This window comes from Vicugna pacos, chromosome 1 (assembly GCF_048564905.1).
Source record: "Vicugna pacos chromosome 1, VicPac4, whole genome shotgun sequence".
Classification (NCBI taxonomy): domain Eukaryota; kingdom Metazoa; phylum Chordata; class Mammalia; order Artiodactyla; family Camelidae; genus Vicugna; species Vicugna pacos.
The window spans coordinates 90,973,132-91,000,766 of record NC_132987.1 but is presented as its reverse complement, the minus strand read 5'-3'; the positions used below and the strand labels follow the sequence as shown (position 1 = coordinate 91,000,766).

General features: G+C 34.5%; 1 protein-coding gene and 1 long non-coding RNA gene across 4 annotated transcripts in view; one reads left to right on the top strand and one right to left on the bottom strand.

Annotated features, from left to right (window-relative positions):
* The window catches only part of LOC116277674 (uncharacterized), a 294,446-nt gene that overhangs the window by 133,567 nt on the left and 133,244 nt on the right, over positions 1-27,635 (bottom strand). The gene's annotated exons all lie outside the window — the stretch shown is intronic.
* On the top strand, positions 184-27,635 carry LOC140699091 (uncharacterized). Of its 3 annotated transcripts, XR_012077113.1 has the most exons (7): positions 184-240; positions 598-759; positions 4,203-4,249; positions 5,092-5,337; positions 7,987-8,251; positions 21,780-21,867; positions 27,470-27,635. It is a non-coding gene; the product is annotated as an uncharacterized lncRNA (long non-coding RNA). The 3 variants fall into 3 exon arrangements; XR_012077115.1 differs by lacking the exon at positions 7,987-8,251; XR_012077129.1 differs by lacking the exons at positions 5,092-5,337; positions 7,987-8,251.

Below are 27,635 nucleotides of genomic sequence, written 5' to 3'. Positions count from 1 at the left end.
ACCTCGTAATGTCAAATCCCATTTAGAATTGGCGAATAGGTTGGACGAGGTGCTTGATGTCTTTTGAGTTGTATTCAGAAATACACTTCTGTGTAGGAGGATGAACGCCCTGGTAAATTAATGTGGAGATTGTAGTCTATCCAAATAATTTATAGTTGAATCCTATCTTCCAGAAGAAAAGAATGCAGTTAATAAAGGTTCTGACTTGAGTAAACTGTTTCGGGCAACACATGCTTCTGAGTAAGTACTTGAAGTACTAAGTCTGACCTTCCACCTTCACAGTTTTCTACTTGTGACTGTTTCTAAAATCTGATTAGTAAGAAACTGTTTATGGCTTCTGTCAGAAGCAGGAATCCCAAGCTCACTGGAAGAGCAAAACTGGATTTTGAAATTATTTTATGTGTCTAGGCTGAAGACATCTGATACATAGCATTTTCTGGCCACCTTTTAGTATGGTTTAGATTTATTATATACAAGCTATATTTATCAAGTTGAAAGCAGAATTTTTACATAAAACTACTTTTTATGCATTTTCATATTCTAAGGTCATCAAAAAATAAAATCAGATTTGGCTTGAATATATTAACTAATTGCCAGGTTTGCATCATGGCACATGGCAGCACATGATCTCTGCCACGGGAAAGAAGTTATTCCCCACAAACCGCAGCTGCCACATGTGTCAGAGTAGGAATTTCAAGAGAGCAACATCACTTGACGATGACTTCATGGCATAAATCTGTGCAGCAGCTAATTAGAAAGGTAACAGTATGATGTATAAATATGGTTTGATTGGGTTTCTGTATTGAAAACCTGAATTGAAAATGTCTGCTTCCATTGCCCTAAGGCTCTCATAATTTTTCTCTTAGATAATTGCAATAAACTGCCTCCCATTTCTTTTCTCTCCAACCATCCTTAAGGCTTACAATAATTGACCCTGTGATTTGTAAATCTAATTATATTACTCCTTGTTTAAAATCTTTCTGAGATTTGAAAATGGCTTCACTGGCTCTGGATAACATTCAAAGTGCTTATCATGACAAATAAGACCCTTCCTCTACTATAAATAAAACAGATAAACAACAAAGTCCTACAGTAGAGCACAGGAAACTATATTCAATATGCTGTAGTAACTTATGGTAAAAAAGAATATGAAAACTTATGTATGTTCATGTATAACTGAAGCATTATGCAGTACACCAGAAATTGAAACAACATTGTAAACTGACTATACTTCAATAAAAATATATACACAATTAGAAAAAGAAAAGATATGAAAAGGATATATGTATATACATAAATGAATCACTATGCTGTACACCAGAAAGTAACACAACATTGTAAATCAACTATACTTCAATTAAAAAAATTACATGGAAAGTAAAAAAGACCCTTCTTGATCTAAACTCTTGTCTCTGTTCCCATCTCATCATCTGTCATCAGCAGGCAAACTGAACTGCTTTCCATTCCCCAAGTTTATCCTGCTCCTTTGTGCCTCTGCCTTTGCCCCCACTATTCCACTGGGCTAGATAGAACTCCCTTCACTCTCACCCCTCTCCAACAGTCACATCAAGGGTCCTTCCAAACACCCTCTGTGAGCTTCGTAGATCTACACTGCATACATACATTTATTTTGATGTAAGGTATCGTGAAGATTGATTCTTTTTGGTCTGTCCAGCCCATTAGGCAGTGAGCCCCTTGAGGCCTTGGCCATGCAAGATAAATGCTGGATAAATGTTTTCTAAGTGAAGGAAAGGACACACTGTGAGATGATGATTATGTGCGCTCACACGTGCCTTTTTTCCTTGTCTGCTCTTTCTCCAGTTGGTAAGAAGCCTGAACCACATTGCCTTAAGGACATTTAAAATTATTACAGCAAAAATGCTTATTTTGATATCTAACTGCAACATAGACTCTTAAGAATAAAAGAGAAATGTTTTGAAGACAGCTTGACAGAGTTTACATAAAACAATAGACTGGAAAGTGATTAGAGGAGGAGATAAACTACATTCTGTCCAGCCCCTGGAATGACCAGATGGAAGTAAGGGGGGCTCGGGGTTGGAAAGAGCACAGCAGGGGAGACGAGGTGTGAGCTTTGAGGAGTTTAGAGCTAGGACAGATCAATGTTGCTGGGGCGGGGGGCACTGGGGAGATAGGAGGCAGCGGTAAGAGATTAGATTAGCAAATGGCACATTTTTGCTTTTCTCATTCTGTCCTCTCTGGGTCGATCTCAGCTCCCCAATTTCAGCCCCTTAAAACAGAAAGTATTGGTAGTATGGGCAGGAATGGTCCTTGCATCTCCCCCCCCCCCACCCCGGGAGAGATACAAAATAGAAAAGTGCATTGCTTTATGCTAAAATGCAACACCAGGGAAACATAAATGAATGCCTCAACATGTGAGGCTGGTAATGTCCGATTTCTGTTCCATTATCTAAGAAAAAGTCTCAGAAAGAGTTTGAGGGAGACATTTTGTCTTATTGGGTGTTACTTGATTTCTTCCTAATTTAAGACTTGGACATTATAATCATTACTGAAGGATTTTAAATGTTTGCAAATTAAGCATGAAGGCCACTGAAAAGGGTGGGCACAGTTCCTTTCACTGCTTGGGAAAACAGGCTCAATAAATGTGGTAACAAGGTGAACATTGGAGCAAATGCATTTATATCCTGTTTATCTCAAGCACAGAGCCAATCTGGAACTCTAATGCCTTGAGAAGATGATAAATGTTTTCTGCCAGTCTTTCCAACTGAACAAACTCTGTTTGATTGGTATTAATCACTTCTGGCAGGCAATGCTCAAGCCTGCTAGCTGCAATCTAGGTGAAAAGCTTGTCATCAGTATCGTGTAATGAAATGAAAGAGTGTGGGACAAAGAGAGGAATACTTCCACTCACCTAGTCATCAGAGTGTCAAATTAAACAAGATATTAACTATTGACTTTCAAATGTACAGTTTAAATTCAAGCCTTTAATAAAGTTATGTTTTTCTTTTTATTTGGAAAGAATAAATTGACCCAAATAATAATCTATGACTTGTTTATGGTAGAAGGACATCCCTCATTTTCCCAAATTCTCTGTGGCTTCAGAAAATTTTCCTAATACTAAATTTTCTGATAAGCAATATATATATAGAGAGAGAGTATATAATATATTTGTATTATATGTATCAGGTGTATATATATATAATATATAGTATATTATATATGTATATATATAATTTATGTACAAAGAACATGTGGACAAAGAAGTCCTACCAAGGGCAGGAGTAATCTGGAAGACAGTGTTGCTATGCACTGGACATTGAGTACCTGTGAACTTCAAATGGTGAAATCTGTTCCCCATTGTGATACTATTAGGAAGTGAGGACTTTGAGAGGTGATTCAGTCATGAAGCCTGAGCTCTCATAGATGAGAGCAGTGTCCTTCTAAAGGAAGCCCCAGTGAGCTCCCTTTCTGCCACTTGTGGTTATAGAAAGAAAACTGCTTTAGACAAAATAGGAAGCGGGTTTTCCTCAAACTCTAAATCTACTGGTGCTTTGATCTTGGACTTCCCAGCCTCAAGAACTGTGAGAAATAAATTTCTGTTTTATAAGCCAACCCATCTATGGTACTTTGTCCTAGCATCTCAAACAGACCAATTAGACTTTGAGATTGTAAAGGAAGATTTAACAGTCTAAAAACAAAATCTATCCTAGTTCAAAAATGCCCCCTTATCATAATTTGAATTTTTTCATTTTGCTGTGTCATATTCCCTGAAGACTCACCATTTTAAAAATTATCCACTGAAAATCCCCAATCCTTGGGGGCAGTGGGTGGAGATCTCACCCATTCACTTCTTAGAGTGATTTAATCTGATTGTCATCTTCCTAATAAGTTGATAACAATAGCTAAATTGGCAGAATTCATTTGCTTCCTGGAGCAAAACTCAGGCTGAAATTCTCACACTTTAGTTGATAAATCAGCTTCCTTTCCCGTCACTCTGTGAAAGAACTCATATACCTTATTCCTTGAGTTAATGATCACTTTAAATTATGTGCTAAAGGCAACTTAAATATATCCATTAAAATCAGTATTCTAAGGGCGAGATGGAACAAATCCTAAAATAAAAGTGGTTAATTGATGTTCAATGGACAATTCCATTATTTCAATGATTAATCTATTGTATTAATTCTTGAACTGCCCCTTGAAGCTGTCACTCATATTTGCAGGTTAACTCAAGGCAACTGTTTTGAAGTCAATGAGGAACCTCGCTAAGGTGAGCCATCTACGGGAAGAAAAAAAAACTATTTTGAAGATAGTGTAGTGAACTTAGCAGTTAAATTCAACTTACTCTCTAAAAATAACACTGGGGTTATCCTTATAGTACTGACTAATTTTTAAATATTGAGGGTATGAAACTTTGAGAGTTAAGTAAAAAGAAACACTAAAAAGATATCTAAGAAACTAGACCACTTCTGGTGGAAAAAATAGCATTTGGTTTTCTGAGCTTCTACTTCTGTTTGTGTCTTGCCGAGTGCATTTCAATATGTCTACATCTGTTTTATTTTTTATAATTTAAAATTTTGTTTCCTGTTTGTTTTAGACTGAAATTTTAAAAATGACCTCATTGCTTTCCAACAGCTGCTTCAAACATCTCAGGTTATAAAATACATGATTAGCATTTGATTATTTAATCAAATTAAATTTAATATACTCAATGTACTATTTCCATTTAACACCATGAGACATTTAACATTTAATATTAAGATGCAAACATTTTTTAAGATACTTTAAAAAAATATATCTACTATTCAGTCATGTGAGTTCTCTCATCATCTTGGACAGACGCTTCTTTCAATCTCTAACATCACCATCATGTTAGGGTATCTTTGTCCCAGGACTGAAGTATTGTTGGCCTGTTTTTAACCTGTAAAACTAATAGAAATGATTCCCAAGCACTGAACTTTCAAGTTTTTCAGGGGCCAGTTCTTACACTTGAATTGTATTATAATGTAAAATAATTTACTTGGCAGAGTGTTTTTTAAATTCAATTGTTTGTAATCAAATCTGGGTTGATTTACACAAGTAATTTTGAGGATTATGGGAAATTTCTGGCAGGTAACAGAGACTTTGCATTATGAAGAACTTTACAGTGCTGTGCAGTCAGCCTGGTGTCCGGGAAGATGGGCACATTATCACCACGGTGCAGGGTCCCAGCCTAAGGAGGGGGCTGAGACTGTGGAGGAGAGAGATTATTACATCACTTTAGCACATCCAAAAAGCACTGCAGTGGGAAACACAGCAACAAGACTGAAGAATTCCTTGGGACATTTTCTGAACACTTGAACCGAGTTCCACTAAAGAGTGAGAATTATTTTTTTTTCTTTTAAGTACAGCTTCTGAGATTGAAAAAGAGAGATTTAATAAATTTATAAAGTTAAGGAGGTACCTTTGTTATTTTTTAATGTTTTATAACTAATACAGAGTAATAATAAAGAACAAGCATTGGGAAATAATAAATAATTATGAAGTATATTACTCTGATAACTGGATGTTGCTGAATGATACATCGGTGTTTTACTTGTTTTGTTCAAGATTAGACATTTCTGGGTGCAAAAACATTATTCAGTTATAAACAAGTATTTAGATTCAGTTTATATATACCATACTTAATTCTTACTAAGAAATTATGTTTTATTAGGTTATAATTTTTATTATTTTGTGTTTTCTTTACAAGTTTACAGGAAGAAAACTATGTTTGTGGTTGCCTTGAGGAAAAAAAAAACAATGTTGATAAACTTATTAACATTTTCTCTATATTTGAAGAAGAGCCAATGTTCAAAAGTGTTGATGCTAATTTTTAAAAAATCATTTGTAACTGCAAGTCTTGACCAGATGATTCTTTAGCTAAATTCTTTATTTGACTCTTCTCTTAAAATGTCCTTTAGGTATTATTTTTTTCAGAGGTCTTTTTTTTTTTAACCATCTCTTTTATTTATTTTTTAATTCTCATTTTTTCTTGGAAGTGTAGTCAATTTACAATGTTAGTTTCAGGTGTTTGTATTAGATAGCTTTTTATTTGCTTTCATACTATGAATGTTTAATTTTATCTTTACATTTATCACATTATAAGCTCTTAGAGGACAGGGGTCTTGTTTTATTTTTCTGTGTATCCTTTGTGCCATGCAAAATTCCTGGTATATGGTGAATCCCCCACAAATATGCGCTTAATAAAGGATTACTGACTCCATCCTCAGCACACTCTATGTAGGAAATAAAAGCACACACACACTTGGACACACAACCAAACTTAGCTCATGCATACTTTCAACATCCCAGGTAAGAGAAGATTCACTAAGGAATCGTCACTCCTATTTAAGCTACCACTAGACTCCCAGCCTCTAAAGCACACATTATGACCACTGGTCTAATAGTCTGACCTAAAATTTCTCAAACATCTCTGTTGACTTCTTGAGGTCAAAAAACTCTTACATATCTTTGTTTTTATCTGCAATATCCTTATATGCGCAATATTATAGGTCCACTAATTCATTTTAAAATTTGTTAATTCAAGTCAATTATACAATAGTGTACTATTTAGTTAAATAATACTCCACTTTGCTACATAGTTCATATAGTATAAAAATCAGCTTAAATTTGAACAAAACAACAATAAAACTTGAAATCACCAATGAGATGAAGTTCTCCATCTCATTCTACCTCACTCTTCTCCTTTACTGTATCTTACCAACAACTTCCAATATAAAAATTTGACTTCTAAAATGTCTCATTATAGTAGAACCTATCATTGTTTTCTGGAACTCCTAACATTTTAAACCACATTTGCTATTTCTGGGAAATTTTCTTCCTTTGAATCCTGCTTTCACCAGGCAAAAGAAAAAGCAGCTTCCCTGATCTTTATGTCTGGGACCTGATCTGTAACAAACAGACTTGCTTGAGGGTCTAATTCAAAAAGTAAACTAAGGAAGAAGTTTCCATTATAGAACCCCTTGTGTTGGTTAGGGGTGATGCCAGAGGTGCCTGGAAATGATTAGAAGATCAAAATCCTGGAAAAGTGGCAGTGGCATTAGACTCCAGTTCATGGCAAAATGCTAACTGCATATTATCACCATCAGTGGATTCAGTGGAAGAGGAATGTTTTCTAATCGGATCACTTTGGCAACTAGGATTGTAGCACTGCTACTGAAAGCTCAGCTGAGAACTGGGTAACAGTTATCTAGCTTTCTCACTCCATGAACTACCCAATATCCTTTGAGTAAACTCCTTTTCTGCTTAATCTGCCAGGCAGCTTTGGTACTTGCAATCTAAAACATACTAAGAGTTCCCTAATGATAACCCCTCTCTCCATCTCAGCTAATGACTAGGTCTTCATCACTCTTATCTCCTGATTGGTTTCCTTTCAATGAGCCTCCTCTTCTCCAATATATTACCTCAGCTATCTTTCTAAATATGAACTTTATCATGTTTGCTTTCTGATTTGTCATATCTGTGACTATGATAGCATGACATGATTTACCTATTTTAATCACCTCACCAAAATAATACTATTTTTTATTTCCTGTATTTTCTGTGAAAGTTGACTTCAACCAATTAATTGATCTTTTGGTTATAAAGATATATCAGCAATAGATGATTAATGTTGAAAAGTAAAATAATGGAGGAATATATATACACACACACACACACATACACACACACATACATACACACACACACACACATTTATTTTAAAAATAAAAGTGGCTGGTTGAGGGAGAATCCTGGGGAAGGGAGCCTGGGGTGATAAAGGGCTCAGCCCTCAATCTTCTGGATATTAAACCTGACTTGTCCTTGCCACACAGTTTATTAGAATGACAAATGCCTATGTAGCAAATATGACAGGAGACTGCTCATAGAGAGCAGAATGCTAATTTATTAATTTAAATGATAAATATAGGTGCTAAGTGAAAGAAATAGATGCAGCTTGCATACTAGCACATTTTCTCCCTGTAGGTAACCTTCATGGGAAGCCAAGTGACAGAAGGTTCCTTACTGGCTGTGCCTGAAGTCATAGCAAGTCTTCCTCTCCTAATAACCAAAGATTTCCTGGCCCCAGACTCTAATGACCACATCCATGCTGACAGATTGTCATGAAACTGGATACCTGATTTCTCTCAAAGAACACTGTCTTCCCAGATGGCACACTGAGGGGCCGGGTTAGGGCTGGCTCCTGAGAATTGGCATTTCTTTTTGTTCATTTTCAGTCTATCTTGTCAAGGTAATGTTGGCTCTCAGTTAGAATCCATAGTGTGTTGATTTCATAGTTTAACTCTCAAATGATATTTTACATACTCCAGCTTTATTCTTGTTGCCATGGTATGCAACAGGAAATTAGCAGATTTATATTTAGTGTTGTAATAGCTGAACTATAATATGGTACACATCACTGTAAGATTATTTTTATTGTTTTCTTTACATTTTCTTTATATTCACCTACAATGTCATTTATTAGAAGTTAGTTTTTAGTTAGAAGATAATTAAATGTAAAACACCTATCTTTGAAAAAAATCAAACAGCTTTTAATATTTAACTTTTAAATTTCTTCTATTAATTTCTAGTGTTAACCAAATAATTCTGAATTCTTTTCTTTAAGAAAGGTGAAAACTTGTTTGCATTATTCTTCTTCCCCTCCTATACCACCAGACTCAGAAGACTGCCACATATTACCTAATTAACTCATTCTAAACATTCTTAGAAGTAGATGGTTTCCTCCTGTAAAGATGAGATAAACTGAAGGTAGTTGGCCCAAAGCCTAACTACTCATTCATACCAATTACTTTTTGTCCTTTGGTATCTTTTTTATCTGCAATTTGAAATTCCAAAATTTATATATCCATAATTTGAAACTCCATAACCTATTTCACAGGCCCAGTTGTTTCTCCTTTATTCTTTTGCCATGAAGATGTGCCTTCATTTTTTTTTTTCAATTGCACAATCTACTGGGCATTTATTTGAGAAGCTAAGGATAAGGATACATGAATGAACAAAAGAATCTAAAATTCTTCCCTTCATGAGAGAGATTCTAGCTGGGGGAGAGACAGAAAATAAACACAATAAATAAGTAATTTACATATTAGTAAAAGGTGATAATATCTTAAAACTAGAGCAGATGAGAGGAAGAAGAAATGCAAGGGTGGGGTGAGGTAGGAGGTGTCGTAAATAGAGTGGTCTGGCATGACCTCTCTGAAATGGTGAAATTTGAAAAAAGACTAGAAGGAAGTGAGAGAACAAGCCATGTATATATCTATTAGAAATTATTTCAGAAAAAGGAAAAGACTGATGATGGAAAGGCCATGAGGCAAGTGCAGTTGGCATGTTCTAGGAATATCAAGGAAACAGGTGTGACTAGAGAGGAATGAGCTAGAACTGTACTGTCCAATATGGTATCCACTAATCATGTGTTGCTATTGAGCTAATACAATATTAAATGTGCTGTAAAATACTGAAAAATATCTTATTAAAATATTTATGTTGATTATGTGTTGAAATGGTAATATATGTGATATACTGGGTTAAATATAATAACCTTCAATTAATTTCACCACCTTTTGACTTTTTTTTCATGTGCTAATAAAAACCTTAAAATTGCATATGTTACTCATATTACATTGCTTTGGGGCAGTGCTGAGCTAAAAATAATGGTAGAAGTAGTCAGAATGAAAGAGAAAGAGTAGATTATGTAGTGTGCCTTCATTATTAATTCTCATCTCTGTCCCATGTATCTTCTAGGTTTTTAATCCTTCTGTAATACTTAAAATATTAGCAGTCTTTTACTAACTCACTCAATTTCTTTTTCCAGACAATAGTTACTTATTTTTAAAATATTCAAAAAGTTATTACCTCATTCATGTCAATTTCAGGTAGTATTACCTTTCTTGTTGAATGTTTTAGGTTTCTGCTAACTTGCTTTCTCATTTAATATTTTTTTGTTTTTGATTATTAAAAAAAAAGTTTGTTCCTTTTAGAAAATTTGGAAGGTACAGAGAAGTTCAAAAAGGAGGAAAAATTGCCCATAATTCCACTGTACAGAGATAGCAACAAATTAAAAGGACTGCATAACACCTTTACACCCGGAGGTAGCATTGCTTGTATCTGATGTTTCTCTGTTCTTTTAATTTTCCCTCCAGGGAACACAGACTTGGTCTAAATGGACTGTTTATAAACAGATACCACATCCTCCAAGGCACCAAAACTTTCTTCCTCTAACTTTGCTCAAAGGAAAGCACATATTCAAATCAAATTGAGTCCTTTAGGTTCTTTTCCACCGGGTTGGCTATATTCTGGCAGTAACATCACCTTGGCACATTAATTAAAACTTAGATTCTAGCAGCATTAAAAGAGAGCTTTTTGCTTATATATTTTCCCCACGTCTTTGTCTGTGTTTGGCTAAGTAGCCTTAGAATAGGATACTAGAAGTAGTCCCTTAATAAAGATATATTAATACTGATTTTTTTCTCTTTGTACTTATTTATTCTTTTGTTGAGTTTACTTCAGGAAAAAGGCTCTTTATACTAATTCTTTCTAGAAGTAGCTACCTCTAAGTTGTGCTAGGTTTGACTTTGGAAAAGTTTTAGTTAATAGTCTGGAAACAAAGACTGAAGATGAAGACTGTTTAAGTCCTTGAGATTGTAAGGATTTTGATTTCTTTATAGCATATATTGACTCAATGAAAACCTATTGAGCAACTATTACATGCTTGGTATTATTGTGGTGATGGGTAACAAGGGCAAACAACAGATGTGTGGGAAATTGGACATAAAGTACAAATGGGGTTAAATCTGATAGATACGCAGTTATGTCTTGGTATTGTGTTCTTGAAAACAAAGACTATATTAGGTAAACCTCTTCCTTCCCAAGTTCTTAAGAAAGGTAATTGTGAAATTTGGTAATTATGATTTTCAAAGTGTTTACATTCTGGGCCTAAGTTAAAGTATTGAGATGGAAGTGCTGATTTGCTGCTAACACAGATGATCAAAGCAGCTAAAATAGCACTGAGGTATATTATTGTGAGGCACTCACATATTATAGATAAATTAAGTCATTTAATTTTCAGAATAACCCCATTTCACAGGTAATAAAAACTTAAGCATAGAGAAGTTAAGTAGCCTGCTGGAGATCACTGGGCTGAGCCAGTGGCAAAACTGGAATCTGAAGCAGAGTGTTCTTGCATGAGAGCCCACACTCTTAATCACAATATCATCATCACACTTTTAAGTGCCCAGAGAAATAAAGCTAAAGTGCCCTAATGAGCGTGGAAAATAACTCAAGCGCTATGAAATGTTGCTGTCATTTAACAGAATGCAGATTGGGGAAAAGTAAGGGACACGTTGTATGCGCCCTTCTTTCTTTAGGATGAATCTCTGAAACTGCTAGAGGACACTACCCCTTACATATTATTGGCCAGAAACTGCTCCTATGGCCTCACCTGTCTGTGAGGGCGGGCAGGAAACATATTCATGGGTGGATGGCAATGTGGCCAGCTGGCCATTCAACTACTGTGAGCAAAAGGCAGAATGGATTTAGGGAGAAAACTAATGATTTCTGCCATAGCCATGCACTCTAATGCCTCAGTATTAGAGTGTATTCTATTGAAATAGTTTTAAACAAAAGAACAAATTAAGATAACTATTGTATGTACATAAAGATTAATGTAAATGATTTCACATTTTTAAAATTAGCAAGAAAATAAGCATGATTTCAGTCATCATCTAGCCATTACACACACATATATAACATACAATATATAAAACATACACACAGGGGTAGGTATAGCTCAGTGGTAGAGGGCATGCCTATGATGCATGAGGTCCTAAGTTCAATCCCCAGTATTTCCATCTGAATGAATGAATGAATGAATAAATAAATAAATAAAAATTTAAAAACAATACACACATATTCTTATATGATCCTTTCTTCAGCCATATCACTTCGCCCAAAAGCATCCAATGGATGCCTGTTTCACCCAGAGTAAAAGCAAAGGTTTCTACTGCCTACAAGGCTCTACCCAATCTGAGTCTTTTCCTTTTTCTTCATTTTCTATTGCTTGCTCTCTCCCGTGCTCTCTCTCTCTCTCACCCACTGCCCTCCAACTGCTCCTTGACATTCCTGGAGTAGTTGAGACACTTTGGTTCTGGGCTTTTGTACTAGCAAGTTCCAGTTGGAAATGATTTCCCCAGATACTCACGATGCTTGTCCCCTGTCTCCTCTCCTTTAAGCCTCCCTCACTCATGTCACTTCTTGGTGGTGAGTCTTCCCCCGACCACTTTTTTGTATTTCAACCCTCACCCCCAGCCCAGACTCTTCCTAGCTCCCTCCCATGTTTTATTCTTTCCATAATACTCAGCACAGCACCCTCTAACAGTCTAACTTCCTTGCTGTTTCCTTCTTCTTTTTTTTTTTCCTGTTTTTCATCTTCTTCCACTAGAATGCCAGACCCATGAAGTTTATCTCCATCACTTAGAAAGAGGCTTGGCAGCTAATAGGAACTCAATGAATATTTCAGATGATGACAAATGTGAGAATGAGTTAGACTTTGCCTCCACTGGTCAATTTCAGTTACCACTATCATGTCGTTTTCGTTTTTAGCAACTGAACAACTATCTGTTAACTATGTCTTTAAACATTTTTAACTAAAATGTTCTCCATTTTTAGGTGATTAAATATTTTGAAGGGCTAGAACTACCAAAATGCAAGGGAAGTATGTGATACTGAGCGTGAATAAAGTCTCCACGCTGGTTGCTCAGTGACTAGGTTACATTCCTCCCCACCCTCACTGCCCCCATTTAAAACCTGAGGAGTTAGTCTCTAAATCATCCACTTCATTAAGCAGAAATGCAACTCCTTCTGCCAGTTTCTAAAGGGTTGCTTGCATTGTTTTCGTGTTCTATACACTTTGTCTCCACTTCCTCTCCTAATCTATTTTGCAGGGAAATCTAATTTCTTTTCTAAATTGGAGTTGTGTGCTGCCAGTTTTGATATTTTACTATCCACATTCTCATCAGTGTTATCATCTCTAAACTTCTGAGTTGCAAGCATCACAGAGAATTGTTTCGGAATATATGTTTTGATTGAAGTAACATCTTATTTAAACATATCAAAATTAATTGCGCTTCTCATACAAATGTGTATGTCTTTGCATAATAGATTGTCACTTATACGTTGGCAAGAATTATAAACTGTTTACTTAAGCAATCACGGAATTGGGCCTGACTTGAAAAATATAGCTATTTCTCTTATCAGCAAAATGATTATGCATGTTTTTCTGAGGATATTAATTTTTAATTCTTATTTTAATTAACATACCATAATTTTAGGACATAACACTTCATGATTTTTACACAACAGTTATTTACTATAGGTTAACTCGCAAAGATTTCTGAAACATTAAAATATGAGATATAACTCCTCAAATGCAAGTATATTATTTGGGGTTGACTTATCTTGTTTTTGAGTTTTAAAGATGTGGGAGCATTTTTACATTAATTATATCCATTTGTGAGATTAAATTCTCTCTTGGGTAGGCTTGTGGAGAGCATGTCAGATTTGATTGTGTGTGTGCGCCTGTGTTCTACACGTGTATGTTTAGGTGAAGGATGCGTAAGTTTTGTTATGAGTGTTGTCTGTGTACCTGGGTAGAATTATAATGCTGTGCTACAAAACCTGCCTTACACTCAGGAATATGGAATGCCAATTATGTTCATCAGGACATCAATTTGTCATCATGTGCAAGGATATTTATGCTAAGGTTTAATTTCCTTTTTCTTTATTATTAATGATGCTTTATACTTGAAAGAAATTCCATCTTGAAAGCTTCTTAAAATCATTAATCCTCATGATATGTATGAAGCAGTTAAGAATTCTTATCGATACTTTGAAATGGGCAAAGTAAGAAACAGCTAACATGGATAAGTTAGCCCATGTTGAAGGAAGTAGTCTTTTCTGTGTAAAAAATGGTTTCACAGAGATAGTATGCCTGAACAGAGACAAGTTAATTTTGCTTTATTCTATTTAAGTTTTTAAATTTTTGTGTCTGTTGTGTATGTGTGCATAGAATAATTTATAGCTTCACAGAGCAGGAGGATTCAGATGTAAAAAGATTATTATCTTTTCCTTTATTATTACCTGAACTTATCTTTTCTTGTATCCAATGCTGTTTCAATAGTGAAGAATGAAACTGTAGATTTTTTCTTGCAGAGAGGGATGCATTCAAATGTGTTAATCTAAAAAAGCCCATTTGAGACATCTGGTCTATTTAGAGCCTCATCTTACAAAATTATGTTTTACTTCAGGTGACTTTATGACTTATAGTATTCGTATTCAATGTTTTATTTGGAGGTAAATCTGTGGCTTCTTCTACTTTATTCAAATCAATTCTTTTCCAATGTGGAACAAATGGAATGTAAAAATCAGGAAAAATCCTTAGCTATTAGTGTTCACATGTTATAGTTTTAAAATTAAAGAAAAATTTAGCAAATAAGTAATTCTAAAGAGGATAATGAAAAAAGTTTCTGGAATAAGATCCTGAAGATGCTTTTAAAAATACAAGAAATATTGTTATAAAAGTGGAAAAATTATTGATATAAAAATGAAAAGTGCAGACTCTGCCTAGCTAGAAAAAAATTCAACAAAGAATAATAAATGACAGTAACCTATTTCTCATTCTGCTTCTGACTATCACTTACTTGTTCCTTCTGTCTTCCTTGGCAATTTGTCATGTCTTTGCTGTAACACTTATGCTTTGCAACAGATACTTTTACAAGCCTCTCCGCCTTTAGCCTACAGGCATCTGTTGTCAGGGACAGAGTACAAGGCATCTTTATATACTTACTTCTTCCTCAGCACCTAGTAGATATTAAGTACTCAATAAACATTTGCTGAACAAAAATGAGATATAAAGAAAACAACCAGGGTGTAGAAAATGACCACATATAGAGACATTTAATCACAGTGTGAATGGTTTAGAAATTCAAATTTTTGTGAAGAACAGATCTTTTGTACTCTGATTTGTCCATAACCAGGTGTACTTGTCCCTTCACTCAGCTTTGTATATGAGCAACAGAGAACCCCTACACGTTCTTTTTTTTTTTTTTTGAGTAGTTTCTGAAATAGAAGTATAGTAGATTTACAGTATTAAATTAGCTTCAGGTGTATAACGTAGCGATTCAATATTTTTATAGATTATACTCCATTTAAAATTACTGTAAAATATTGGCTATACTCCCTGTGCTGTACATATTCTTGTGTTATTTATTTTATATCTGTAGTTTGTACCTCTTAATTCCCCTCACTTACCTTGCCCTCTCCCCACCCCTCTCTCTACTAGTAAATACTAGTTTGTTCTCTGAATCAGGGAGTCTGTTTCCGTTTTATTCACTTCTGTTATATTCATTCACTTGTTTTATCTTTTAGATTCCACATATAAATGAAAACATACAATCATCTCTGTCTCACTTATCTCACTAACCATAATACCCTCCAGGTCCATACAAGTCACTGCAAATGTCAAGATTTCATTCTTCTGTATGGCTGAATTTTCACGCCACATTTTCTTTATCCAATCATCTGTTGACGGGAATTTAGGTTGCTTTCTTATCTTGGCCATTGTAAATAATGCTGTTATAAACATTGGGGTGCATTATCTTTTCAAATTAGTGTTTTTGTTTTCTTCTGATACATATAAAGTGATGGAGTTGCTGAATCATGTGGTAGTTTTATTTTTAATTTTTTGAGGAACCTCCATACTGTTTTCTACAGTGGCTGTACCAATTTATATTCCCATCAGAAGTACAAGGGTTCCCTTTTCTCCCCATCCTTGACAACATTTATTCATTATTTGTTGTCTTCTTTGTGATAGCCATTCTGACAAGTGTGAGGTGATATTTCATTGTATTTTGGATTTGCAATTCTGTAATAATCAATGATGTTGATAATCTTTTCACATATCTGGTGGCTATCTATATGTGTTTGGAAATTGACTATTTAGGTATTCTGCTCATTTTTAAAAATCAGGTTGTTTAGTTTTTGACATTGGGTTTATGAACTATTTATATATTTTGGATATTAGCCCCCTATCAGCTACATTACTTGCAAATATCTTATCCCATTCAGTATGTTGACTTTTTGTTTTCTTGATTGTTTCCTTTGCTGTGCAAAAGTTTTTAAGTTTGATTAGATCCCGTTTGTTTATATTTGCTTTTGCTTGCCTTGCCTGAGGAGACAGATCCAAAAAACATTTTGCTGAAACTTATGTCAAAGAGTGTACTGCCTATTGTCTTCTATGTGTTTTATGGTTTTTAGTGATTTATATAGATCTTTAATTCATTTTGACTTTATTTTTGGATATGGTATGAGAAAATGTTCTTATTTCATTTTTTTTTTACAGGTATCTGTCTAGTTTTCCCAGAACTGCTATTGAAGAGACTGTTTTTTCCCCATTGTATATTTTTTGCTTCCTTTGTCACAGATTAATCGACCATATGTGGTGGGTTTATTTCTGGGCTCTTTATTCTGTTCCATTAATCTATGTGTCTGTTTTTGTGCCAGCACCATAGTGTTTTGATTACTCTAACTGTATAATATATTCTCAAGTCAGAGTGTGAGGATATCTCCAGCTTTTTTATTTTTTCTCAAGATTGCTCTGGCTATTCAGGGTCTTTTGTGGTTCCATACATATTTTAGGTATACTTGTTCTAGTTTTGTGAAAAATGCCATGAATAATTTAATAGGAATTGCATTAAATCTGTAGATTGTTTTGGGTAGTATGGACATTTTTAACAATAATAATTCTTCCAATCCATGAACATGGGATATCTTTCAACTTATTTGTATTGTCTTAAATTTCCTTCATTGAAGTCTTATACTTTTAAGAATTACTTCATCCCTTGGTATTCCTAGGTATTTTATTCTTTTTGCTGTGATTTTAAATCAGATTGTTTTCTTGATTTCTTTTTCTAATATTTCATTATTGGTGTATAAAAAGCAACATATTCATGTATATTAATCTTGTATCCTGCAGCTCTACTGAATTCATTTATTATTTCATCTTGTTTGAGATGCTCTGTGATACTTGTACCTGGATATGTTTCCTTCTTCAGGTTCAGAAAATTTTAGCCATAATTTCATTAAATACCTTTAGAAACTTTTGTCTTTCTTCTTCTTCTGGGACCTTTCTGATGCAAATATTAGTATGCTTGGTATTGTCCCAAAGATGTTGTCTTTATGCATTCTTCTATATCCTCTAATCTGTGGTTAATACTTTCTAGAGTATTTTTCATTTCAGTTATTGTATTCTTCAGCTCTGACTGTTTTTTCTTTAAATATCTTCTAATCCTTCATTGAAATTCTCACGATGTTTGTATATTCTTTTCCTAAGTTCAGATAGCATTCTTATTACTGTTACTTTGAACTCTTTATTGGGTAAATTATTTATCTCTATTTCATTAGATTTTCTTGTTCTTTCATTTGAAACATATTCCTCTGTCTTCTCATTTTATTTAACTTTCTCAGTCTCTATGAAATTAGTGAAACAGTTATCTACCCCAGTCTTGACGGCATGTCCTTGTGTGGGAGTGTCCCTGTGCAGTCTGCATGTGACCATTGGCTTTGATGGGAGAGCTAGATCTGAAGTGAGCATAGGCCACATCTTCCCCTGGAGTGTGCTGGCAGCCAATGCTTTATTGAGAGTTGGAGTGGCTAAAGCCAGAGCCAGGCAGGTATAAGCTGGGGCTTCTCCTATGCTCAATGACAGTCACTGTCTTACTGGGGTTGGGACTGGAGCTCAAGTAACTAGAGTAGAAGCCCTTAGGGAGTTGGGTTTCTCCCAGGTGTGATAGCAATCTCAGCCTTGGTTTGGGGCATGGTTGGTTCCTGAGGGCTTGATGCTGCATTTCTGTGCTAGTTTTACCATGTCACCTAGCCTTAGCTAGAGGCTAGCTCTGGTCAGATGGTGTTAGAACTACTGAACTGGTTCTGCTCCTTCCCAGGTCTCCATGTGGACCTGCATGCCTGCAATGCTGGTTTCCATTCTGCTGTTTTCACTCCTTCCCAAGCGTACAGACAGAGGAACACGCTGTCAGTGGCTGTCTGCCTGTCAGAGGCAAGGCTGCAGTCAGAGCTGGCTCTGTTCCATCTTAGTGTGCACACTGTCATTGGCATTGGAAGCTTCCATCTTATTGGGGATCAAACGCTGGAGTAAGAAGGGCTGGAACAAGAGCCCAGTGTGGGCAGCAGCTAGAGCAGTCCTGGAAAGCCAGCCAGAGCACCAGACAATTTTCAGTCCCCTGCCTCTGTGCTGTAACTGGGAGTAAGGAAATCTGTGCACATGCTCTTCAGAGTGGAGTCTCAGTTTCTTACAACCATTCAGTAGTCCCCTGGGACTATTTTTAAGCCAACCAGAGGCTCATATCCTCCCAGGCTCAACCCCAGGACTGATGTGCTTAATTGGTGACTTGAACCACTCAGTCCTCATGTAGGATCCCCAAGCTTGTGTTATCTCCCTCTTCTTCTGGGTCATCTGCTAGTGGTGTGGGTCCTGACTAAATTGCTTCTCCTGTCTTCCTCCCAGACTCTGCGTGGATCTTTCTTTACAGTATTGGTTGTAGAAGAGCCATTTTGCTTGTCTTCTGGTTGATGGCAGCAGAAGTTGCTCTACATGTAGCTGTACTTTTGATGAGTTCATCAGGAGAGGTGAGCTCAGAGTTCTCACACTCCACCATATTGATTTTGCCTCCCAGGCTCTTTTTTTGTGTATTGTTTTTTGTATGCTTGCTTTTTTTTCACTTTTCTTTTCTGTTCCTTTTTCCAGACTCCATTGTGTTCATTCCTTATAGCCTTACCATAGTCTAGCAATAAACTTCCTACACTTGTGTACCTTTCATAACTTAGACATTACAAAAGGCATCTAGAAAGCTAGTCTAAACAGATGTGTGCTTTTTAGCAGTTCAGATATTAGTTGTGAAAGTAAAAGCATAGGGATTTAAGTACAAAGAGATTTTCTAAAATCCTCCTTTTGCTTTCAATAGCTTGTTAAAACAATTTTTTGTGGCTGTAAAAATAGTATCTGGAAATAAATTTGCCATGTATTCTCTTGCCTTTCTCAATAATTTTACCCAGTTCTTTTCACTCTCTCTTAAATGATATCTTTACATCACAAGAATTCCCTATATTGTTCTAAAGTCAATGAAATGCTATTTAACATTCATTTATATACCCTTTAGTGTTTCCATATATCCTTCTTATTTCTTTACAGATATTAGCCAACTTAAACCTCAAAAATCACCAAGAGGTAGATGCTATTATTAGCCCCATTTTACAGAAACAAAACAAAATAAAACTCAGGACTTAGAACTAGTAATTATTAAAAACGAGGATTTAAAACCAAAAGAGTCTGCTCCAGAATCCAATATGTTATACTATTTCTCAAAAAAAGCCTGCAGCAACAAAAACTACCATGTTTTAAGTCAAACAAAATACTTTCTATATGAATTAATCCAGACTTGGCAATAAGCAAATTGAAATTGATTTTGACCATCCATGTAGCAGTGACCTCTCTCTTTGTGAAGATATTTCTCTTAATTATCTGCTTCCTTAAAATGGCCCAATTCACCCTTTCTTTAGCATGTTCATACACATACATTGCTTGTTCACATGTCTCCCATGTAATCAGAATCACCTAAACCAGGCCTTGGACTTGTCAAACAACTTTAGAAGATTGTGAATTCCCCAAAATTATAAGGAAAATATTGTATGCCTACATATATATTTTATGAATGTATAACTTTCATCAAATTATTAAAATGATCAAAAGTAAAAAAATCTCTAGTTTTGTATGTAATTAAATTCAGTACATGTGGGGTGTTAATTGCAATGCTAAAGAGTGTCTCCGTGCTTTATTATATTTAATATTGATGGTGATTCTTAGAGTGCAGATGCTTTGTGGATCTTTGTATTTTGATTTTTAGCTATTTATCAAGTTCTTAATGGCTACTTAGTAAATATCCATTTAATAAATCAATAAAGTGTTGGGTGTCTGCTTCTATATCATAGACAGTTTGCACATGTATGTACAACAGTCTTCCAGCAGTAGAGAAGCTGTATCATCAGTGCACAGCTAATTATAAAAGAAATTCCTCCACTTTCAAGTGAGTCATTTTAGAAACCATAACAAGACCTGTTAGTATCCTTTTTAAACAGTAGAATCCATCGATTGCAAAGTCATTAACATAATCAATATGACATTGTTTTTTTGAGAACAGCCATCCCTACACAGTGAGGTGACATCTTATTCTGATTATCCCACATTCTACAATTGCTGTTTTTGCCTAGAACTCTGCAGATTTTTAAGATCATAAATACTGCAGCTTTTTAAATACAGTTTTGACCCTTGGGCTGAAAGTGGTAAAAATGAGGAACTCATCCTATGGTAACCTCTACTTCCAGATTTTGTCATCTGTCTATAATCGTCTGCTTTCTTCATTTTCTGAAGGTTTTAGGTAGCTTTTTCATTGTTGTTTATGTTTGTTTGGTGTTTTGCTTAGAGTTATACTTGTTCCCTGATGAGGGTCAGTCTTCTAGGAGCTTACTCAGCTAAAACTGAAACAGAACTAGCCAACAGTGCATATAATTTAAATACATAAGGACAGGAGAAACCATTTACATTTATCCTCATATTTACCATTTGTGGCATTTTTCCCACATATATAAGAGCTTTGCATGAGTCAAGGTTCTCCAGAGAAACAGAATCAATAAGATATATATATATCTATCGGGGTGTATATATATATAAATAAAATTTATACATATATAAATAAAAAGAGAGAAAGACAGAGACATAGAGATTTTAAAGAGTTGGCTCCTGTTATTGTAGGGCTGGCAAAGGTTCAAATCTGTTGGACAGGCCAGCAGCCTGGAAACTCAGGCAGGATTCCTATGTCACAGTCTTGACACAGATATCTTTCTTTGGGAAACCTCAACTTTTGCTCTTAAAGACAGAATTTGAGGTTCCTTCCCTGTACAGCTCTTATCTTTTCTTGCCACCTCTGTTTACTACCTCTTTGTTTAGAGAAACAGTCATGACTTCCTTGGGCTCTACCATCTTGTTCTGCAGGCCATTTGTTACAACATGCATGAAAATCAAGGGCATTATGCTAAGCAAAATAATCCAGACAGAAAGATGAATACTATATGGTATCTCTTATATGTGAATCTTAAAACAAACAAACAAACAATTTCATAGAAACAGACTAGAATGGTTGTTGCCAGGGCCTAGGGTGGGGAGGAGAAAATATGGAGATGTAGGTCAAAGGGTACATAGACTTAGTTATAATAGGAATAATTTCTAAAAGTCTAATGTACAGCTTGATGACTAGGTTAATAATACTGCATTGTATACTTAAAATATGCTGAGAGTAGATTGTGAGCATCATCATTACACAGAAAAAAGTTAACCATATGAGGTCATGGATATACTAATTATCTTGATCTTGATAATTATTTCACAATGTATATGTGTATCAAATCATCACATTGTATACCTTAAATACAATTATATTTGTGACTTATTCGTCAATAAAGCTGGACAAAAATTTTTAACTTGTAAAACCATCTTTTGAATATTATCAAAGGCATGTTTAGATGTCATCAGATTATCTTTAGTGAAAAATACAAATTGTTTAAATAATTTTAAAAAATGACTCCTAGAATAAAGCTAGGGTGATCTTCAGCTAATTCTGTGTTATCCTTCCCTCAAGGATCAGAGTCCTGGATCTGTGTCATCCAGCATCTAAAAGGAAATGCTTTGTATATTTCATTCAGTTTATGGTTGCTCACAATGACGAGGTGAGTGTAGTATCAGTTGCTCTGACATGACTGACAGTGGAATAAACCTTACACTGTGTTTTTAAGAAAATCACATCTAATTTTCCATAATGTTTCTTTTTGTTTCACAGGCTTGAGGGCATCTGTTCTAAATAAATATATATATATACATTTTTAAAATTTAATGTATACTTCCACCTTTTTTTTAATGTATAGAATTCATAAATGGGGATGCTATTTCCATAACAATAAAAATAGCACATTTTAATTTTCTGAGTTTTGTTTGTCCTTTGATACAGACATTGCTACAGTAATAAAGGTCTAAGAAAGAAGGGGGAATGCCTTTCTTATCTTCAACTCGTCTGTGGATTTTGCTTATTTTCTTTTATAAATATTAGATATTGCGGTCAGGAAATTTTAATGCTCACTGATGATACTGAGTTTTCAGCTATATTTTGATTAGCTTTGTTATAATCTATTGTGTTAATATTTTCATACCTATTCTTTTTTATCACTACTATCAATATTATCAATATCACTGAATAGTTATGGTTAAAAAGAATGTCCAAATACAACTGTATAAATACTGCACTGAAGACAAAGATGACAATATTTGAAATTGTTGTGATATGCAATACTAACATGACATGGTTTAATTTATTTTTCCATTGAGGAAAGATACGTTTAGTTTTTAAAAGGTTGTTTGGAATGTGGATGTATGATATATAAAACATATGTTATTCTAATGTACAACATTTAAAAGTCAAAGTCAAAGTTTAGACAATTCTGTCCAATATTATTTTAATATATACATTTTATATTTAAAATAAACATAAATATCATATTTTGTATATATTTAATTTTATTAGCATTTATATTAATTACTCAGTGATGAATATTATTTTCCAGTCACTCAAATTTAGGCTTTGAACAATTTTGACTTTAATGAGACATTTTAAGGGTAGTTTTCTGTTTAGACAATTTATATAAATTTTATACACTGTACTGCCCTTAAAATTTTCAGGACACATTACTTTTAACAATGAACTAATTATTCACTAAAGTTTGATTAATTAAACAGATTTGGAAGACCGCTTCTTTTTAAAATTTAATCCAAATTTACATTGAATCCTAAAAACTGTCACTGTCACTAGATAATTATTTTGGTGGGTGTGGAAATATAATACATTGGTTTTATTTAAATCTTATTCCAATCCTTTTTTGGGTTAATTGAAATAATTCAAAAGAATTAATTCTAGTTAGGCAATTGATTTATAGAGTTCTATTTCTGAGTATTGCCTTTTTGCAGAATAAAATTGTTTTTACTCTGAATCTCCTTTAATGACTTTGAATTTTAAGTGAACTTTAATTTTAAATGTATTATTCAAGGGAAGAAGATAATTGTCCTTATTGACTCTTACAGTTACCTGTAAACTGGTATATTATGTATTTTTCTTTTTAATAAGAAACAAAGTTATACTTCAGAAATACCATCTTATCCTCTGGTATTTATTTTGCCTTTTGTGCTTGTGCTTTCAGTACTATATCTAAGAAGCTTTTCCCAACTCACAGTCACAAATATTTACTATTGTGTTTTCTTCTGTGATCCACTTGGAGTTAATTGTTTGTAAGCTGTATAGAAAGGGTTCAGTTTCTTTTGCATGTGGCTATTTAGCTGTCCAGGCATCATCTGACAAAAGACTATTTTCAGCCATTAATTTTTTCTTCTCCTTTTTTTTCCCTTCATTTCTCTCATTCCTATCCTTCTGATGCTTCATTATGTGTATTTTGCTATCTGGATGGTATCCCACAGATCTCTAAGATCCTGTTTATTTTTCCTCATATGTTTTTCTCTCTGTTCTTCATGTTACATAATACATACCAATCTATCTTCAAGCTAGCTTATTTTTAAATTTTAGCAGCTCAGATCTACTGTTGAGATCCTTCAGTAAATTTTTCACTTTGGTTATTATATTTTTCACCTCCAGAATTTCCATTTGACTCATTTTAATACCTTTTATCTCTTCATTGATATTCTCTATTTGATGAGACCTTGTCATCTAACTCTTTATTTATTAGGTTTTTGCTTTAGTTTTCTAAATGTATTTATAATAGTTGCTTTGAAGTCTTAGTCTGCTAAGTCTGACATCCAGTCTCTCTCAGAAAGCGTTTTTTTGTTGTCTGTTGTTTTCCCCTTGTGTTGGATCACACTTTGCGTGATTCATATTTTTTGTGATTGCTGCTGAAAGCTGGATATTTCAGATAACACAGTATGTAATTCTGGATACTGATACAGCCCCCTCTCCAGAATTTTTTGTTGTTACTGTATGCTGGTCTATTTGTTTAGTGAATTGGCTGGACTATTTCAGTAAAGTTAATTTCCCCCTTAGTGTGCAGCCTCTGATGTCACTCTCATAAGGCACAGCCTTGACCATGCTCACAATTATCCCAGATGACAATGGTTTTAGCAGGGCTCTCTTTGATTGCCTCTTCCCTGGTCTCTCTTAAATCTCTTGCATCATACCAAGATGTTACCCTCTACTGATCCCCAGCTGATTTATCTGTTATTTTCCATAATACTCTGGGGCATTAATTGTTTTACAGTTTGATCCAATTAAATCTTAGCCTCTTTGCAAGGAAGTCTTTGACATCAGACTTTGAGAGTTGTTCCAACCTCAGTAGAACTCTTAGCTTTTTTCTGTACTTCTCTTTATTAAAATTTTGGCTGCTCTACAGTTTAGTTTGTCACTCATATGGAAACATTAGAGTAATTTTCACAGAGGGCAGTATGGTAAAGAATTATCTCCTGGAGGAATGAGAATATTATGCTGTCTAAAATGTGCACATACAGGATTGGCACTATAAATGTACATGTAGTCGAGTGACAAATTTAAGATTACAGGATTTTATTTCATCATAAGAATAAGCATAGTTAGTGAAATTACTTAATCAATTTTAGCTCTATTTGTATAAAACATAAGTGGCCTTAGACCTAAACTAAAAATCTCTTTTTCTCTATAATATTTAATTTTTTACTGAATTCTATATAGAGGAGATATAAATGGCTATTATTTTATAAATTTTTGCACTTTGCTACCAGATATATTGTTTGTAACTTCATATATATGTATATAATATTCATATTTGCATAGAATGATACTTTTAAGTAGGTCACCCTAAAAATTAAGGAACTACATTATAATATTCACATATCTTATAAGAAGGTTTGACCCCTCTAGGCAGTAATAGAGTTTCTGATACATTAATTTATAGTAAAAATTCATGGTATAATTTAGATAAAGCAAGGATGTGCACACAGATGAGCAAAGCACAGGCACTGCTTAGATATGATTTCTCTTATGACTTGATGATGGGAGAGTTGCATTTGGGGATAAAATAATGATACACTAGCATAAAATGTTACAGATAATGACCAGAGAAACTATAAAATTAGTTTATAATATTCTCTAAAATCATTTACTTGGTAATATTAACATCAAATATACTATGCAATGCCAGCATGCAATTAAATGCAATTCTGGTTTTTAAAATTTAAAGGCATACGGGTGTATGTAGAATCTATAATAATTTCTCTGTAGTAAACAAAGAATCTAGTTAAACATTAAAAGCCAAAGCATCTGAAAATCTGCATTATTAGCACATTAATACTTTGTTGTAAATAGAATGAAATTATAGTTGCTTGTCAGGAATAGTGATGGATTTTTCGGAATAACATTCTGCCTCAGGTTGATCACTTTTCAAGGATTTGATTTCTCATCCTATGATTCAGAAAGCTTAGTTGCCAAAAAACCCTAAGATAATCAGTTCTTAGCAGCCATACTTAAACAAAATTCACAAGAAAAAGTTTTTACAGCTAAAGTCAATTAATTTCCAGTGACAGTTATACCCACCTCAGGTAAAATGCAATTCTCCAAATTCCCCAAAGAAATAATCCAGTACAATTATTTTGGATTAGTTAGGAGGCTATGGTATCAAAATCTCTATTCCATACATTAGAGATAAAATTGAAAAAAAAATTATTATATGTATGAATAATTTAATCAGAAAGTGGATTGTGACCACATTTGAATTCACTGGCATCCAAACTTTCAGGACTAACAGAGAAAATCTCTTTGCAGAAGTTGACAAAATTTAAAAAAATGATAATTATAAGTGGATGTCCAATTCCTAGAATTACATACATAGACCAGATTAAACAGCTAATATTGCCAAGTTAGCTGTGAGCTTAGTCTTTATCATCTTGACATTGAAGTGTTGTTCAGGAATATTTTATTTGGGTAGAAGGAATGGACTCATGCAAGTACTTTTTCAGTATGGGAATAAGGATTGTTATATGGACGGACATACTTGTAATATTAACAAAATATGTACCATTGACTCAGGGAAATGTTTGGTTCTAGAAAGAGTCTAAGTCTTTCCTGTAATGTTAAACCATTAATTTGGCTGTTTTCTCACTGATTCTTTCTCTTAAGCTATTGTGCCACTTTTTAATTTATTGTATCTCAACTCCAAACACCTACTTCTATATATGTCTTATAATACTCAGGTTTGAACTCTGTAAACCACTTTATCCTTTGCCACTTAGCTCCTAAGAAGTCTGTCAGTAGAAGACATTAGAAAGAGACAGGAAACTGAACAAGAGGAGACTTCTTCCTTTTTGTTTCCTCTTTTCTTCCTGTACTTCCTGTTCCTGTTAGTGTCAGCCTACCCATTCTTGTTTACCAGGCCTGCAGTTCTTTCCTTCAGCAGCGATGAATCCCGTATGCAGATTTTCCAATCCTTGCACGACTAGTTTAATGACTCCCCCATTAAAGACAAAAGTACCCAAGAAGCTGGCATTACCTCGTCAGGGATATGGGTCCCAGATCCATGAGGCCTCTCCTCTAAGCTTCAAACTTTAATAATTAGCAACCTCTTCCTTTTATTCTTGCAGTCCTAGGTAGCAGTTACTTTCTACAATTGTAACCTCTGTGAAAACTTGGTATTTTTTTAATTCCTTCTTAGTTAACTCATCAAAAATACATACTAAATTAAAATTTTCTTATGTTAACTTCTCCCTATTCAAATGACTGGCATGGTTCCTGTCTCCTGACTGGACCCTGACTAATAAGAAATTTGTTGCAGCAAAGAACCCATCAAATACTATTTGGGAATTGTATTTGTCATCTTATTGGTCTTTAATGCAGTGCTATGTTTTGTTTTGTTTTTTTTTTTTTGGCAATGAAAAATAGAATGTTAGCAATCCCTGACATGCATTATCATCTTAGACTCATTATCACATGTATGTCTTGAAATGCCTCCCACAGTAATTGCCTCAACAGACCAAATAGCTGCTGCACTTCTCAATTATGGCAGTGCCGATGCCTGCGAGGTCTGCACTGCCCATCCGCTGAGTTCACTGAAATGTTGCCAGAGACAAAACGACATGCTCACATCTCTAAATTCTCAGGCCAAGTCACCATCAGCAAACATACACAGCTTCTGTGGCTACCATAAAGCAATCAGGGCCAATATGGCTAAACTAAACACAGACTTTCATTGCTCGGGTTGCAGAATTGCAGTGTAAGGTAAATGTACTGCCTTGTGATTATTTCCTATGCAGGTTATGGCAATGACTACGGAGGTCTGACCATCTAAACTTGAAAGGACTTGGAAGAAACTGAAGACCTGGAATTTCTCAGTCACTCTGAGCTTCTGGAAGCAGCTTCCCTTAACTTTCCTTGCTTGAATATCCTATAATAATACTATTGAAGCAGTTTTATTGCAAA